This window comes from Malania oleifera, chromosome 10 (assembly GCF_029873635.1).
Source record: "Malania oleifera isolate guangnan ecotype guangnan chromosome 10, ASM2987363v1, whole genome shotgun sequence".
Taxonomy (NCBI): Eukaryota; Viridiplantae; Streptophyta; class Magnoliopsida; order Santalales; family Ximeniaceae; genus Malania; species Malania oleifera.
Window position 1 is genome coordinate 76,070,373 of NC_080426.1, and position 16,641 is coordinate 76,087,013.

Consider the following 16,641-nt stretch of genomic DNA (forward strand, 5'->3'; position numbering starts at 1 on the left):
TTAAGAGAAGGAGATGCTAGAGGTGATATACTATTTATGTGTGTGGCGACATTACTTGGGTCTAGGTTTGTGGTGAAGACAGATAACTTGGCTGTCAATAGTTTCTTTGCACATTGTAAGTTACCCCCCCCCCCCCCCACCCCAAGTAAGCTTGTTGGAAAGAATTTGTGGTGGAGTTTGATTTCTCCTTTGAGCACAAGGTAGGACAGATGAATTAAGTCTCAAATGCACTAAGTAGGAAGGAGGAGCTTGTGACCTTTCAATTGGTGACACTCTTGACAATAAGGTTACCAAAACAATGTAGAAATTGGGTTAAGGAGAACCTTGTCAAAGATCCATTTATTCAAAACCTCATGAAGTTGGTGGAAGAGGGCAAAGCGTGTCAGTTTTGGTTAGAGGAAGAATCGCTATGGTGATCGACCTTTTGTGCCTCAAGCTGGTGACTTAAGGAAGACACTACTAATGTGGGTAGACCATCGTAGATGGCCTCGAACTTTGTTATCGTTGAAGTAGAGGTACTACTGGCCACATATATGTTATTAGGTGGTTGAGTATACTTGAATTTGTCTCACTCCCAGCAAGACAAGGTCGAACAGAAGAAAATGGTTGGTTGTTGGAGCCTTGTCAAGTACCAACAAGACTGTGGGAGAGTGTTTTACTTGACTTCATCACCAACTTGCCCAAAGTTGGTGACATAGGGTCTAAACCTGTGGTTATAGGTAGGATTTTGAAGTACAATACTTTCATACTAGTATTTTCTTGGGTGAGGAGGTACCACCGTACCACTGTTGTTCTTCAAGTGTATTGTGAAGTATTGGGCTGTTTCCCAAGACATTGTTAGTGATTATGACACAAGATTCATAGGAAAATTTTTTGGGTAGAACTTTTTAGAACCCTCGGTTCACATCTTGACATTTCTTCGAGCTATTACCCACAGACAGATGGATAGGGGAAGAGATATTTGATGGGCTCCTAAAGGAGTACTAGCACCATTTCATCACTGTCAACTAGAAGAATTGGGTGCAGTTGATCAACGTGTCCTAGTGTAGGTTTTATTCTTCGAGTAGGATAATGCTTGAGTGAAGTTAATGAGTACAACTCCTCGCCCATCCATCACTTTGATGGTACCTTGTGATAGAGTAAGAATAGTATAGAAAGCTAAAGGGGGAGGGTGAATATTCATGAGTCATTGTAAAACTCACTAGCTATTTGTAAATATGTTTAGCCTACTTGCATCCCTTGCTAGACATATGTTGCCTACAAAGATGTTAATAATGAATTGCATTGCTTTATAGCTTACTTTGTGACTCGTATACTTGCTTGTTTACTGCTTTTGCTTAACTTTGTATTTGATGATTATGAATTTGCACATGTGGTGAGATTGTGGTATAGTTTGGGCTGATTAGTTAAGAGTGTGACAAATAGTGCCTCATGGTCCTTCAAAAGGTGTGAAGTGTTTGATTCGTGACAACTAGGTGGGGAGACCCTTGCAATGGCTGCATCCAGAGGGCAGGTTGTGAGGAAGGAAAAAGGGTTGAGAAATTTCTTAGTGAGGGACATGTATCCCTTTTTTGAACCAAATTTTCAGCTGAATACTGTTTTTTTTATTTTTTTTGAAATTTATTTACTATATGCTTTTAAGAAATTCTAAAAAAAGCAAAAAAAATAAGGAAGCCTAGAAAAGTCAATTTAAAAAATATTTTTTATCCTTTTTAGTATTTATTATCATTATTATTGATTATTTTTAGTATTATTTATTACTATGTGCGTGTGTGTGGGTCTTAGTTTATTTACTTAGGTGTGTTTTGTAAACTAATCTCCTTTTCATCTCTTAGATTTATTATTATTTGGTGAAGTAATTTAAAAAAAGGCTAGAAATGCAAATAAATGCCTAAAAAATTTGAAAAATGTTAGAAGAGGCTATGAGTTTTAAAAATATATCCATGAAAGTTCAATCTAGCTTTGTTTGTATGTGTAACGCCCCGACCCCCTAAGTGGGCCCGGAGTGCTACTAATCCATTCATTTACCCGATAATCTACATTCTAATATCATGTACGCAGCGGAAAACATAATTATAATCTTCCAATAAATATAATACTAGAGTTTTCTACATCCATCTACATTCTAACATAAATCATACATCCACCTGTATTCACATATATACATACCTCCAAAACATAACCCACAAATACCAGTATTCACAATTGTTCATCTATCTGAAGACTTCAATACCTAAAACATAAAACATAAAATATACATCTCAAAATTAACATAAAAATATTCAATTTTCTCTTTCTATTTCCCAAAATGCTATAAAACCTCGAGTTCTCTAAGCTCGATCTCAAGGAAATCCTGAAAAAGATAAATTCATATTCGGGTGAGACACATCTCAGTAAGGGAAGAAACAATATATTAAAACAGTGTGTGGCTAACATGAGTTTATATAACAACATAATATTTAACATTTGAAAATCGTTAACATAATTTTTGAAATCATTCTCTGAACCTAACCAATCACATGCAAAAGATTTAACTTACGAGATTACCTAAGGATATGGGTGATTACCTGCCCATACAAGTAGCATCCCTCTGCTTTGATACTTTGGCAATCTTAGGGTCGTTGCTGAAGCATACCAGAACACTCACCTTACTTAGTAAGCCCTCAAGTATTAAATTGAACTCGTACTCACACAGTTCAAACAAAGGTTTACTAGTGAAGGCTCAAAGGATAGGGAAATCTACCCGCCCATACAAGTAGGTTCTCTCTGCCCTAATACGTTATGCGGCTATTGCCACATCTGAAGTTACTAGTGCACTCGCCTTTCTTAGCAAGCCCTCAGGCGAAGAGTTTGCTTCGCCCAAACGTAACATGTTCTACGTACATAGATACTTCTAATATTATAATACATTATTCTTTTTGTGATTACTCAACCATTCACATCTATTCATGTTCATAACTTAAACATTGCATTGCATTCCACTTTAAGTGATTCTTTTCCATTTGTATCGTTCACGTTTCACATTTCATTTCATTATCATTTTATTGTCATTGCATAACATTTTCATTTCGTTTCTTCGTACTACAGTTGGTCTTTAGCCATCATCAGTTAGTCTACAGCTCCTTTTAGTTGTCATCAGTTAGTCTACATAGAAGTGTGCTAGAAACTGCTAACATGACTGTCTTTCAGTTGTTTTACATTTATATGATTGCATATAACATACACAGGTAACATTGTCCATATCATATTTTATTCTTAATACTTTACTTAGCTTGCATCTTATACATTTAACATATATTTGCACAGAATCTCATGGCACACAATTTAATAGTAAAAATTCATACATATTACTGTAAAATAAGCCAACCCACATTTAGCATTTAATTATTGAAAATGCAATTTCCATTATTTACATAATTATCTAGAAAATTCCTTCCACTTTCTTCAGTTCATTTCCACAAATACATAACTAAATAAGTGGTTCTAGGCTCAAAAATCATAGTTTTTACATGGTTCACATTTTAATAATTCACACCAAAACATATATATAATATAACATAAATTATTATTTTTAATTTCATAATATATGATTTAATATATAATTTTGCATTACCTGGTTTTTTGAACTACGCCAATAGGGACCCCGAAAAATACCTGCGGTGCTCATCCGGACCCTGAATCAAAAATCCTAATTCCATTAAATTAATCTTAAATAAAATACTATTTTAATATTTCCTAGGCCTATAAATACTAAATAAACAGTTATACCCTCAAATATAACCAATTTGCCAAATTTCCCAAATCCCACTCTCACTTTGGAGTGGGGCTTAGAAAATCTCAATTGAAAATTTACTTCAGTCAAAATAACAACAATCTCGTCTGGGACCATGTGGTGGTGCCTGATCGTCGATTTGACTAAAGATCTAAGGAGAAATTAAGGAATTAGGGAAAAATTGCCTTACTCTATGAATGGTGCCTACGCCGTTCTCATGACAAATCCGCTCTAGTATAAATGTCGGTGGCGGAGTTAGGAATCCAACGGTATCTTCCGTTTTTCGATCAATCGAATTTTGGGCCAAGAAAATAAGCAGAGAAAGAAGGAGGACGGAGGAGGGAGTGACGGAGATAGATAGTGCAGGAGCTTCTCTGCAATTCAATCTGCAGAAGCTTCTCAGCTTCTTTCCTTTTCTCTTTTTTTTCTTTTTACTTTATTATATATTATAACAATATCATATTATATTATATACTTATATATATATATTATCCTTATACAACCACCATTTTACTTTACTTAATTAATTCGATTTAATAATATTTAATTAACTAATTAATTAATTGCTAATTACTCCTAATTAATTTTTTTTTCATACTATTTCTTCCTTAAGATAACATGCTCGATGGAAGTAGATACTATTATCAAGGAGGTTAGGTCAAGAGAGAGCTCAAATGTGAAAGTTCCTTGTGTTTTCTCAAACTTGTTTTCTACAAAAACTTTAAGTAAGTGTTTCCAAAAGATTCTTTTTAATAGGCTGATGATGAAACATGAGGTTTGCATTTTAAACTACATTTTTTCAAACATATTTTCGTTCAAATCATGCAAACTGGATTCCTTTCAAACTCTTCATCTTCAATCAAGCAATTTCATTCATCTTCTGTTTTTCAAGATTTTCAAAAGTTAAGGTTACGAAGACCACCCCCTTCGTTAAGAGTAAGATTAAGGGTCTTGGGTTCCAAGAGCCATACTTGTGTGCTCTTTGACGGTGATGTTCTCACTAGCCTTTTCTCTTCTTTCTATTTTGTTCAAGGCTTGCACACTCACATAACAACTATAACTGCTCTTGGAATAAGTGTCAATAAGGGTTCTTTTGTGTCGATAAAGTGTAGCATTGTCCACTACAGGTCATGCCTCCCACCTCGGCTGTGTTGACCACATATGCAGTCTTTTGAGAGATGACTATCTCCATGTCATACATCCATGGGCCTGTATAGTTTGAGTTATAAGGAAAAGGGTGTCAGGGTGCTTTGGTTGGGATTAGACTTGGAATTGATGCACTGGTCAATGATTGTGGGAGTAAATGTAATGATAATTTTGGGTAGGTTGTTTGCCTTCACATCCTTGATTCTTTGGGATTCACACTTCTCATTATTGTAGATGTGCCTGCATGGTTTGACAATGAGCTGGTCTTTACTTTAGGATTCACTCCTTCATTGTTCATGCATAATTTAGCACACTGGCACTAATCAAATCTTGTATTCAATTTCTTAATGCAAGAGGTTTACATGTGGAATTCCACAAAGAGTTCATGAGTTAGGGTTGTGCCATTTTGATAGAGGGCCTGACCTTTATAGGAACAGATGTAATTATGACTTGCGCGGTCAACGATCGGTATAATTTTGATCATGGTGCAGGTAAGGCATTGAATTCCAACCTAGGCTTAGGTGTTGAGTTGGCGGGAGAGATAACGAGATTAGGGTTGGGTGTATTTAGTGTAGGGTTAGTAGGTGGTACTATGGGGGGCTAAAAGTTATAGTTGGAAACAAGCTTAGCATAAGATTAAGGGATGTAGGTGAATTGTGGGTAGATAGGATGGGCACATGCTTGGCAGGATGTCGTTGCTTCCTTGCCTTTTCTTTGGCACGACGTCGACTCACCGCACTGACTTTTCCCTCTTGGCTGACATTTTAACAAACGGAAATCTTTTCCTTTCATACTGTTGGTGTTTCTTGGAATGTGGCGCTGGATAGGGGTGAGCATAATTCGGGGAAACTCGAATTGACCGATTTAACCGACCGAAATTGGTCGGTTCGGTTCGGGTAAAAAATTTGGTTCGGTCGGTTTGGTTGGAGTTTATCTAATTTCGGTTAATCGGTTTTCGGTTCGGTGACCAGGAAATATAAATTCGGTTAACCGATTAACCGATTTAATAATTATTATATTTCAAGCATAAATTAATTAGGGTTCTGTTTAGTGGTCTGCTCTGCACTCCGCAGCTGCTATCCTCGACTCCTCTCCACTCTCAAGTCTCGACTTCTCCTTCGGTCCTTCACTCCTTCTCGAGTTCTCGGCTCCTTCATCTCCACTTCTCAGTTCAGGCGTTCAACAGTTCTCCAGCAGTCCAGTTCTCCTCTTCAGTTCGGCTCGCCTAAGGTCCCCATTCCCTTCGGCTCGCCTGGGTCCCAGGGTTGTTGCTGCTGCTACTTCCGTAACAAGAACTCTTGGGGGAATATTGTGAATCTTGGAGGACAATTATTTGCAATTGATGCTGCTGCTGTAACAAAAACTCTTGGGGGTATATTGTGAATCATTGAGGACAATTATTTGCAATCCATTGGCCATGCTGAGATATTTGGTGGAGATTTTTTTTTTGTTTTTTTTTTCAATGACATGCCCCCCCTCTCTCTTGCTCACTGCCAGTGAGAAATGCAGAGGCAAGAGTCTGCCTGGTGTCCTGCATCAGGTGATACGAAGGCTGTTGAACAAAATTCACACCTGGGCATCCCTACTGAGATTCGTTGTCCTCAGCTAAGTCATCTACCTACATACATGCATTTTGGCTGGGATTCTGTTTAAACAGAAAGTAGTCATTGTCGGGATATTGTTTTCTATCTTGCGGGAATGTTTTAGAGTTTTTTCAGGATGCAAACTGGTAGTTGGTACCTTTACATGCCAAATTCATATGGATCAAATCTAGACATTCTTCCCCACTGTCAACAAAGATCAAATCTAGACTACACTTGAACAGCCCCTTGAAAGCTCGAACAACCCCTTGTCGTGTTTGTTAAAATGTCTCAATGAATAGCCCCTTGTCTGTTTGATGCATCTGTTGTGATGTGTTTGTTAAAATGAATAGATGCAAAATATCCTTTTTTTTTAAAATAAAATTAATAAATGAACTGGAGAGTAAAAAAATTATAATTATATTTAATATTTAATAATTAAGTTTAAATAATTTCGGTTAAATTCGGTTAACCGAATTATCCGAACAGTTAATTCGGTCGGTCGAGGTTCGATTAATATTTCTTATTCGGTCGGTTCGGTTAATGTAAATGGTTAGCCGAAATTTTCGGTTAATTCAGTTAATTAACCGAATTTCACCGAACCGACCGTTTGCTCACCCCTAGTGCTGGATAATCCATGATCTTTGCTGATTTCATTCTTGCTTCAATTTTCTTCCTTATAACCACGACATCTGTAAAACTTGACATGTTGTGTCCCCCTCTTTGCAGTCTTTTTACCAAATGGAACCCTTTTCCTTTCATTTTGTTGGTGTTTCTGCGCTGGATAATCCACTTTCTTTGCTGATTTCATTCTTGCATCAATTTTCACCCTTATAACCACAACATCTGCAATAGTCGACGTGTTGTGTCCCAGCAGTTTGTCGTAATATATGCCCTTCAATTTTCTTTGTTTTCTGGTCTAGCTCATCGAGATTTACTCCTTTGGCATTAATGCTATTGTTGTTGAGTTATTTGTAATCATTGTTGATTGCTGGAGCTTGGCTTGTGAACCAAAATTGTTTATAATGGAATTTTTGGTTGGGCTTTGTGGCCCGTGGTTTTTACTCTTCAATTTGAACAGGTTTTCCACGTTAAATTGGTGTCTATTATTTGTGATCAAATTTTTGTAATAGCAGGTTTTGTTTATTGTATTGGTTGTCTCCTAACAAGTTCTTACAAGCACGGGATCCTATCATAACTGGTATCATAGATCTTGGTTTATTAATTTAATTTAGCTTGTTTGGATGATGGAAGTAAATACAAATAACATGATCTGCTTGAATGGTACAAATTATCATATATAAAGGGTAAAATGAAGGATCTATTGTTTCTCAACAGCTTGCATCTACCTGTATTTTCTACTCAAACCTGAATCTAATTCTGATGAGGACTGGGAATTTGAGCATAAGAAAGTTTGTGGTGTTATTTGGCCATGGGTAGAAGATGTTGTTCACAATCAGATTGTCCATGAAACACATGCTAGAACCTTGTGGGACCCCAATGTCTTAAATTTCGATTTCGACTCAAATTTCGAAGCTCCAAAAGTACGGAAATTTTGACAGAAATTTCGATTTCAATGTCAATTTCGATTTCAATTTGGAAAAATAATGGAAATCAATAGTAAAGCATGAAATTCTTTTATGAAGCTTTAGAAATGATTAATAGACACAATAATGTAAGTTTTAGGACTAATATATTACAGGTAAATACATCTATGCAGTGTATGGTGGGGAAGTTGTGATATAATATGTGCATCAAACATATTTGTAAGATAATGTACATTAAAAATATTTAGTGAACTAGTTAATAAAAATCAAATTCATAAATCATTTAAATATTATTTATTATACAAATAATGATAATTTAGACATGAATGGTTAAATAAAATATTATTGTAGGTTTATTTTTCATTAAATTTTAAAAGCACTTGTAATAATCTTTTGTTTTGATAGAAATAAATAAATAATTTAGGAGATAAATTTCACTTCACTCCTAAATCTCTCATTTGAATTTCGAGGAAATTTCATTGCATAGTTTAAATTTCGACAAGTTTTGCTAAAATTTCGAGATTTCAATAAATTCTGGATGATTCGTTGAGATTTTGATGGAAATTATGCAAGACGGAAATTGATTGTCATTTCGATTTCAAGGGTCATGGAAACCTGAAATAATGGAAATTTCAACAAATTTGTGGAAATTTAAGACCATGTGTGGGACAAACTTGAGGCATTGTATCCCTTGAAAACTAGGAATAACAAGCTGTATTTGCCGAAGCAATTGTTGAATTTGAGATACAAAGAAGGGTCTTCCATATCTAATCACTTGAATTAATTTCAATGAATTTCAGACTAGTTAGGAATGGACATAAAGTTCGATGATAAGATTTTGGGAATTTGGTTGCTTAATACTTCGCCTGATTCTTTGGAGACATTTCAAACGTCACTCTAATTCTGCCTCTAATTTTGTGGTATCAGAACGCAACTTGTTAGGAGTGGTGTTTTGAACAAGAAAGTGAGAAGAAAGGTTGAATGCTCATTATCACAATTTGAGGTTTTCATTGCTGAAAATAGAGTGAGAATAAAAAAAGAAAAACCAAAAAAGAACAGACAAAAGTTGAACCAAGTCTAGATTAAGATACAAGTATGTTGAATGTCATTACTAGGATAAGAAGGGGCATGTAAAAAAGAATTTTCTTCCAAAGTTGAAAAGAGAGAACAAGGATAATAATGCCAAGCAAGACAAGAAAGATCAATAAGTGATTGTGTTTTTTTGCTGCCACTTCTGATCTTCTCATTGTTTGTGATGAAAATGTGGTCAATCCTAGTGGCTAAGTGATCAATCTTGCATGTCATAAGACAAGCTGGGTGACAGACAGTGGTGCCTCACAACATGTTATACCATCGAAGGAATTCTTCACTTCTTATACTCTTAAGAAATTTTGGAATTCTGAAGATATGTAACAATTTCTTGGCAAAGGCTATTGGCATGGGAGATGTTTGCTTGGTGACTAGTAATGGTATAAAGTTGGCGTTAAAGATGCTAGACATGTTCTTAAGATCTGTCTAAATTTGATTTCAGTTGGGAAACTTGACGATGAAGGGTTGTGCAATGGCTTTGGGTTGGGAAAATGGAAACTTTCTATTGGCAACTTCATTGTGGGCTCAAGGATAGAAGTTCTAAAATTTGTATATGATGCAAGCGTCGATTTTAATGGACAGTGTGAATGCAATAGGGAGCGAAGATGCATTAACCTATGACATAGGAGACAGAGTCACATTAGTGAGAAGGGGCTGAATTGTTTGGCCAAGAAAAATAAGCTTTCTTGTGTGAAGAATGTAGAACCAGAGAAATGTGATCATGACATGGTAGGAAAACAAAAGAGAGTATCCTTCAATAAGAGTCCTCCTTCAAGAAAATCTTATCATTCTTATGTTTGTGGCCCTTTGAAGGTAACGTCTATTGCTGGTGCACTTTATTTTGTGGCCTTTACTCATGATCATTCTATTCCTTGAGGACAAAAGACCAAGTGCTTAATAAGTTTAAACAATTTCAAGTTTTGGTTGATAGACAGACAAGGAAGAAGCTAAAATGCATTTGTACTGATAATGGGGGTGAGCACTCATCGGCATCTGATGAGTATTGCAGACAAGAAGGTATCAGACATGAGAAAATCCTCCAAAGCCACCTTAGTTAAATGATTTGATAAAAAGAATGAATAGAACGTTGATCGAGAGAGTTAGGTGTTTGCTTTCTAAAGCAAAATTACCTGGACCCTTTTGTGGTAAGGCACTAATAGAACAGCATATATGATCAATTTGAGTCCCTACAATTGCTTTGCAAGGTGATGTTCCATATAGGATTTGGTTTGGTAAGGATTTATCCTACAATCACATATGAGATTTTGAATTTTGGCTACAAGGCATATGTTCATGTTCCAAAGGATGAAAGCTCAAAGTTAGATCTGAAGACTCGTCAGTGTGTTTTTATGGGCTATGGCCATGATGAATTTGGCTGCAGATTATGATCCTGTTGAGAAGAAGCTTGTGAGAAGCTGAGATGTTGTGCTCATTGAAGACCAGGCCATTGATGATATTCAGAAGGTAGAGAAGATTGAATTCTAGAAAAACTATGACTAAATTGATATAGATCCAATTTGATTGCTGCATTCACCATAGCAAGTAGCAATTGATATTCATAATGATTTGCAGGAAAACAATGAATAGAATGACTTGCAGGTTATAGTTGTTTCAGATCCTCCAGAAGATGAAATTGTCAGTAACAATTTGAGATACCTACAGATCTACCAGCAGCTCCACTAAGGAGGTCTACTAGAGATGGATGACCTTCTTAGAGATCTTTTGATGAGTGTGTGTTCTTGATTGAATGAGGGAGATCCCGAGCATCATAAAGAGGCAGTTGAAAGTTGGGCAATAATAGAAATGGGATGATGCAATGCAAGATGAAATAAATTCTTTGCTAGACAACCATACTTTTGAGTTAGTGAGGTTGCCTAAAGGGAAGAAAGCATTGAAGAACAAGTTGGTATGCAGGATAAAAGCATAAAGAACATAGTTCAAGGCCTTGGTAGAAGGGAAGAGTGGTTGTTAAAGGCTTCGGCCAGATAAAAGGTATTGATTTTGGAGATATATTCTCTCTTGTTGGTAAGATGTCCTCTATTCTTGCAGTGTTTGGTTTAGCAACTGGTCTTGACTTGGAGATTAAGCAGATGGACGTGAAAACTGCTTTCCTTCACGATGATTTCGAAGAAGAAATATACATGGAGCAACCATAAGGATTTAAATTTTAAGGTGGAAAGCTAGAAGGATTATGTTTGCAAGCTGAAAATAAGTTTTGATGGGTTAAGACAAACTTCAATAAAGTGGTACAAGAAGTTTGATTTATGAGAGAGCATGGCTAAAAGAAGACTACTTGAAATCATTGTGTATTTGTGCAAAAATTCTTTGGCAATGATTTTATCATTTTTTTACTCTATTAGATGATATTCTTATTGTTAGTAAGAATGCTTGCAAAATTGATGCTTTGAAGAAGCAATTAAGTCCTTTTCCATAGAGTACATTCATAGTCTTCAATGGTTCCGCATGGACAAGGCTGAAGTAGTTAGCAATCCTTTTGCAGCTCATTTCAAATTGAGCACCAAGCAATGTCCCATTACGTATAAAGAGAAGGAAGAGATGAAGAGAATTCCATACGCCTCTGTGGTTGGAAGCTTAATGTATGTCTTGGTTGATATAACTCATGCGGTTGGTACAGTTAGTCGTTTTCTCTCAAATCCAAGTAAAGAACATTGGAGTGCTATAAAATGGATTATGAGATATCTTTGTGGTACGTATAACTTGAGATTTTCCTTTGGTGAAGATAAACCTTTGTTAGTTGGCTTTATAGATGTAGGCTTGGTAGGAGATATTGATTTTTGTAAATCTACTTCGAGATATTGGATTAACTTTGCTGAGGGAGCTGAGGCATGACAATCAAGGTTGCAAAAGTGTGTTGCATTTTCAATTGTAAAGGCATAGTTTTATTGTGGCAATTGAAGTATGTAAAGTGTTGCTATGGATGAAGAAGTTTCTTCAAGAGTTTGGTTTCAAGCAAGAGAAGTACATGTTCTATGACAACTAGAGTGCCATTTACCTTGGTAAGAATTCTACCTCTCATTCAAGGTTGAAGCATATTGACCCTAGATGAAATCAGATATGTGATTTCTTATGCTTCAAGTTTTTAGAACTTGAGAATATTTATACTAATGGTAGTGGTGTTGATATGTTGACGAAACCACTACCACGTGAGAGGCTCCATACATGTCCTTCAGTTGGTAGGACGGTGAATTTTTTCACATAGTTGTGAGGGGGAGATTTGTTGGGTTTGGGATCCCTTCCAATATGGAGAAAAGCCCAAGTTATATAAAGGTCCACTTGTGTCCTTCAATTGAGGAGAACAAATATTAATTTTTTTTAATGGGCATCAACCGCAAGAGAGTGGAGAAGGTAAGAACCAAAATAGAAGTTTGTATGCAGAAAATTCTGCTTGTATCCACATTGTGCTTGCAATGGCTCGGGTGGCATCCATACCACCACAAGATTATTGGCTTTTTTATCTTGGCTATGACTTTATCCCAACTTGCTCTCTGTCTTCCAATGGGAGCAAGTGAAATCTGCCAAAGGACTTGTCCATCTAATAAGCACTTGTGGAAACCTTGAGATCAATTAATGTGACTAATCAATGAGATGCACAACAGTTGAGTGCAGTATTAGAGGACTTCCTCACCCTCTTACAGCAGAAATTGAGGGTCATAAAAATCTCAACTAGGATAGCTGATAATGGGTTTATGCTTCCCTTCTCCACTATTGAGAAAACAATTACGGCTCCCTCATCTATCACATGCATTGCAAATGGAAAAGAACAAGCCCATAAACTGCTAAAGCTAGGATCTTCAAGGAGCTAGAGGTTCCAATCATTGTGATGGCTTGAGAAATCCTTCCATAGGTCGTCCCACAACCACCCCTCTGTTGCTCCTTTCTTCTTTGTGTTGGCCAGTTTCTCGACTTTATAACCAATACTCTTGATAGTGCGTTGGAGGCCTTGGATGTAGATTGAGATTTGTCCTCTTAGGGCACATAGGAGCTCTTCAAGCTTATTGAGAGGGACAAAGTTAATGGGCCCGAAGATAAAACCTTGATAAGTAGGCTCTATGCTAAATGAAGGCCATCAATGCTTCCTGCTTCTCCTCAATCCTTAGAACACAGATGATCTATAGCAAATCTCTCAGTTTGTAGCTAACAACCTACCTCAACACTTCAATATACTTTTGTTGTTGTTGCTTCAAGCCTGGAGCCCGATGGTATCTAGGAGAGTATTAGTGCATCCACTTCATTTGACTGAAAGTCTTGTATCTACATGTGATTTATTTTTTATTTAGCAAGAGACCACTGCAATAAAGATGCAACATGTCCTAGACACCATCAGGCTTTTGATCTGAAGCAGTGGCAAACAAAAATCTATTGAAGTGTTGGGGTAGGTTGTCAGCTACAGATTGAAAGTTTTATGTGAGTATGGACTGATCATCAATGTTCTCAGGATCGAGGGAAGCGGGATGGATTGATTGTCTATATTCAGCATTAGGTTTTTGTTTATGGATGTTTCATTGTTGGGCCCGTTGACATTGTTTCTCTCATTGAGAAGTATGAAAAACTATTGGTGACTTGAGGACATATCTCGATCTGGAGCACTATTGAGGGTATTATGTTATAAAGTGAATAAACTAGCCAACAACACGAAGAGGAAAGGAGGGATGATTGGGACGACCGCAGAAGGATTTTGACTATCATCTCAATTATTTGGACCGTCAGTTCATTTGGAGATCCTTGACTTTAGTAGCTTATGGGCTTGTGTTTGTTTCCATTTGTTGTGCATGTAATATATAAGGAAGCCACTACAGTTTTTTCAGAGGTGGTGAGTGGAGGCATTAGCCTGGTATTGTTTACCCTAGCCGATGCTTGCATGACCCATAACTTCTACTATGAGGAAATCTTCTGATGTTGTATTTAGATCGTCTGTCTAGTTGGTTAGTCACATTTTTCGAGCTCAAGATCTTCAAGAATGCTTATTTGGAGGTACATGACTACATGAGTCCTTTAATAGAGTTTTCTCACTTTGATTGGAAGAATCATTAGTGGGAAAGCTGGGATAAGTAATTGCCAAGGTAAAACAACCACTAGTCATCTGGCATGCAGTCTAGATGACATCCAAATCCTTGCTAGTGCATTGTGGACAATTCCTTGGGCCCATTCCTTGGGCCCCTTTATTCAGCGCCCATAGTTGTATAAGTTATGCTTTGGCTTTAGCACTTTTTCAGCATCATTTGATTCCTTGACAGCCATGGGAAATCTAATATGACGCAAGCAAGAGGAAAGTCATAAAGGTTCCCTTGTCATTTGTCCCGAATAAGCCCTTGTTGGGACTCATTGAGTTGAAAGACTAAAAAATCAAATTGGCTCGTCAATAATCTACCGTCATGAGGGGAATAGGTCCATAAGCTGATGGAGAAATTGAGGGAGCTACAATCCAAAAATTCCCAGTTAAAAGAAAAGTGCAATGCAGACAACATGATGAGGATAGGATTTGTGAGTTGACTCGAGTCAATGAAGACTTGCAACATGAATTGGATTTTGCTGAGGATGATGACGACAACAAAAAACAAGCCTCAAGTCCTACTAGGTGGACTGGATTTGGCTGAGGAGCGTAATTGGGATTTGAGGAAGTGTAAGAAGAAAAAACTGTAAATTGACCAAGAAGTTAGTATAGGGGATGAAGCAAAGGCACAAGAGGATAGGATGTGGGCTTTGAAGCAAATGATGAGAAAGGAGTTGGAAGGGGAATAGAAGAATGGAATGGTTGGTGGAAGGATGTTCATATAAAGATGGGATGCAGCAATGCTATGCCATCTAAGTTAGTGCCATGCAAGACTATTTGATATGGCGAATTGGCTTAGGCGATGTACTTGTTGGCTAAAAAGATGTGGACCTAGCTGACTTCAATGGCAGCTAATTATAGTTCGGTCTTTTAATCTAGTGTTATGTTCTTCAATCAAAAAATGTTAATTCTGGATATTGAAGTATTTTGGTCACAGGTTACTAAAATAACTGAAAATTATAAAATTTATTTTTTAGTTGTTTTCCTAGCAGTTGAAAACTGTTAAACAGAAATAGAAAACTCACAATGTAAATAAATGTATTTTCATAATATATTTTTTTTTCCACTCTATAGAAACAAAAATAGAAAATAAAAAAAAATGGTGCCAAATTGGTACCAAGTTGGACAATAAATAAATGTTAGTTCTGCATGAAGTGGCATCAAAGCAGGCTTTGATCCTATAATGCTTGGAAGATGAGGAAGCTGATTTTAAAAGCTTAATATAAAATAAAACCCTAATTTCCTAAATTACAGAGTTAATATAATATGTGACCCTGATAAGAAATAACCTAAATAAAAGAAATGAAAATGCAATCGAAATTAATAAAATAAATAGCTATTTTTTGTATGATTCATCAGTCTGCCCTTCAATTCCTCAAAACTATGCGCGAGTGCATGTCCGCCTGTCCGACATAAGATCAGCGAGCCATACACCCCTTGAGTAACTTTTCGGTGGGGCGCATGCCTTGTCTAGCTCATGCAGATAACTGTGTTCTTGTGATTAAGATATTTTAGCAGTCCAATCTTTAAAACTCAATTTTCTTATATTAATTCACAAATAAAACTCTTAATGAACGGGATGCCACTTCATCGACATTCTGTTTGGTACTGGTCATGCATTATTATGCTTATGCTAGAAACAGGGAATCAAATAGCGGGGTTGGCACAATGCAGGTTTTACGAAATGTGTTTTTTTTTTTTTCAATATTATTTTGAGAGTATAGTAGTTAATTGTGCATTTTTTTATATTTTATTTTAAAATTTTATGGGCCAATCCTCCTATGAGTGTAAAGCACTACATTGTTAGTTGATTTTGATGGTCCATTTTGCTCCTGTTACAGAGGAGGGGAGTGTCTCCGAGCAAGAACTGAATCGCGTGGTGTCCTGGACGACTCAGATGCTTGGAACTCATTTAGACTTGAACGAGACATCCTTTGTGAGGTCCGCTGACTTCTCCTTTTCCAGTAAACGGTGCAGTATCTGCTTTTGGGTCTTGCTCGTCTATCATCATTGTATTGTATTTGATTCAGCAAGATATTGATTGTTGCTGATCGTGATGATTGGATATTTAATCTAATGTAATATCTGGTTTTGATATAATCAATGTGTGGTTGGGCTGATTTTTTTTTAGTGCCGAGGAAAGGTTTGGTTAAATCGCTGGTGATTCTATGAGGAGCTCTGGGGGACCCCTGATTCAAGAAGGCAGAGGCCCTGCTGTAAAATTGTGTTTAATGCCCTAATGTCCCCATCAGATATGTTTTTCGAAATGTACATTTCCATACAATGAAAAATTTTAGTGGTTTTCTTGATGCTTCCATCCCAAGACTGGCATGCATAGAGTGAATAAAAGACTTCCATTTGGTTGGCAGAGTAGCACTTATAAAAGTTATAAGAAAGGGTGGTTCAGATGATTTGGTCTAAATAATTTGTTCATTT

The 16,641-nt window shown here is 36.6% G+C and overlaps 1 protein-coding gene across 1 annotated transcript in view; it reads left to right on the forward strand.

The window, feature by feature from the left end:
* The window catches only part of LOC131165790 (uncharacterized), a 30,680-nt gene extending 14,355 nt beyond the window's left edge, over positions 1-16,325 (forward strand). The window contains exon 2 of the mRNA XM_058123854.1: positions 16,047-16,325. The gene's annotated coding sequence lies outside the window, so the exon portion shown is untranslated. The remainder of the gene's footprint in view (positions 1-16,046) is intronic.
* The last annotated feature ends 316 nt before the right edge of the window (positions 16,326-16,641 follow it).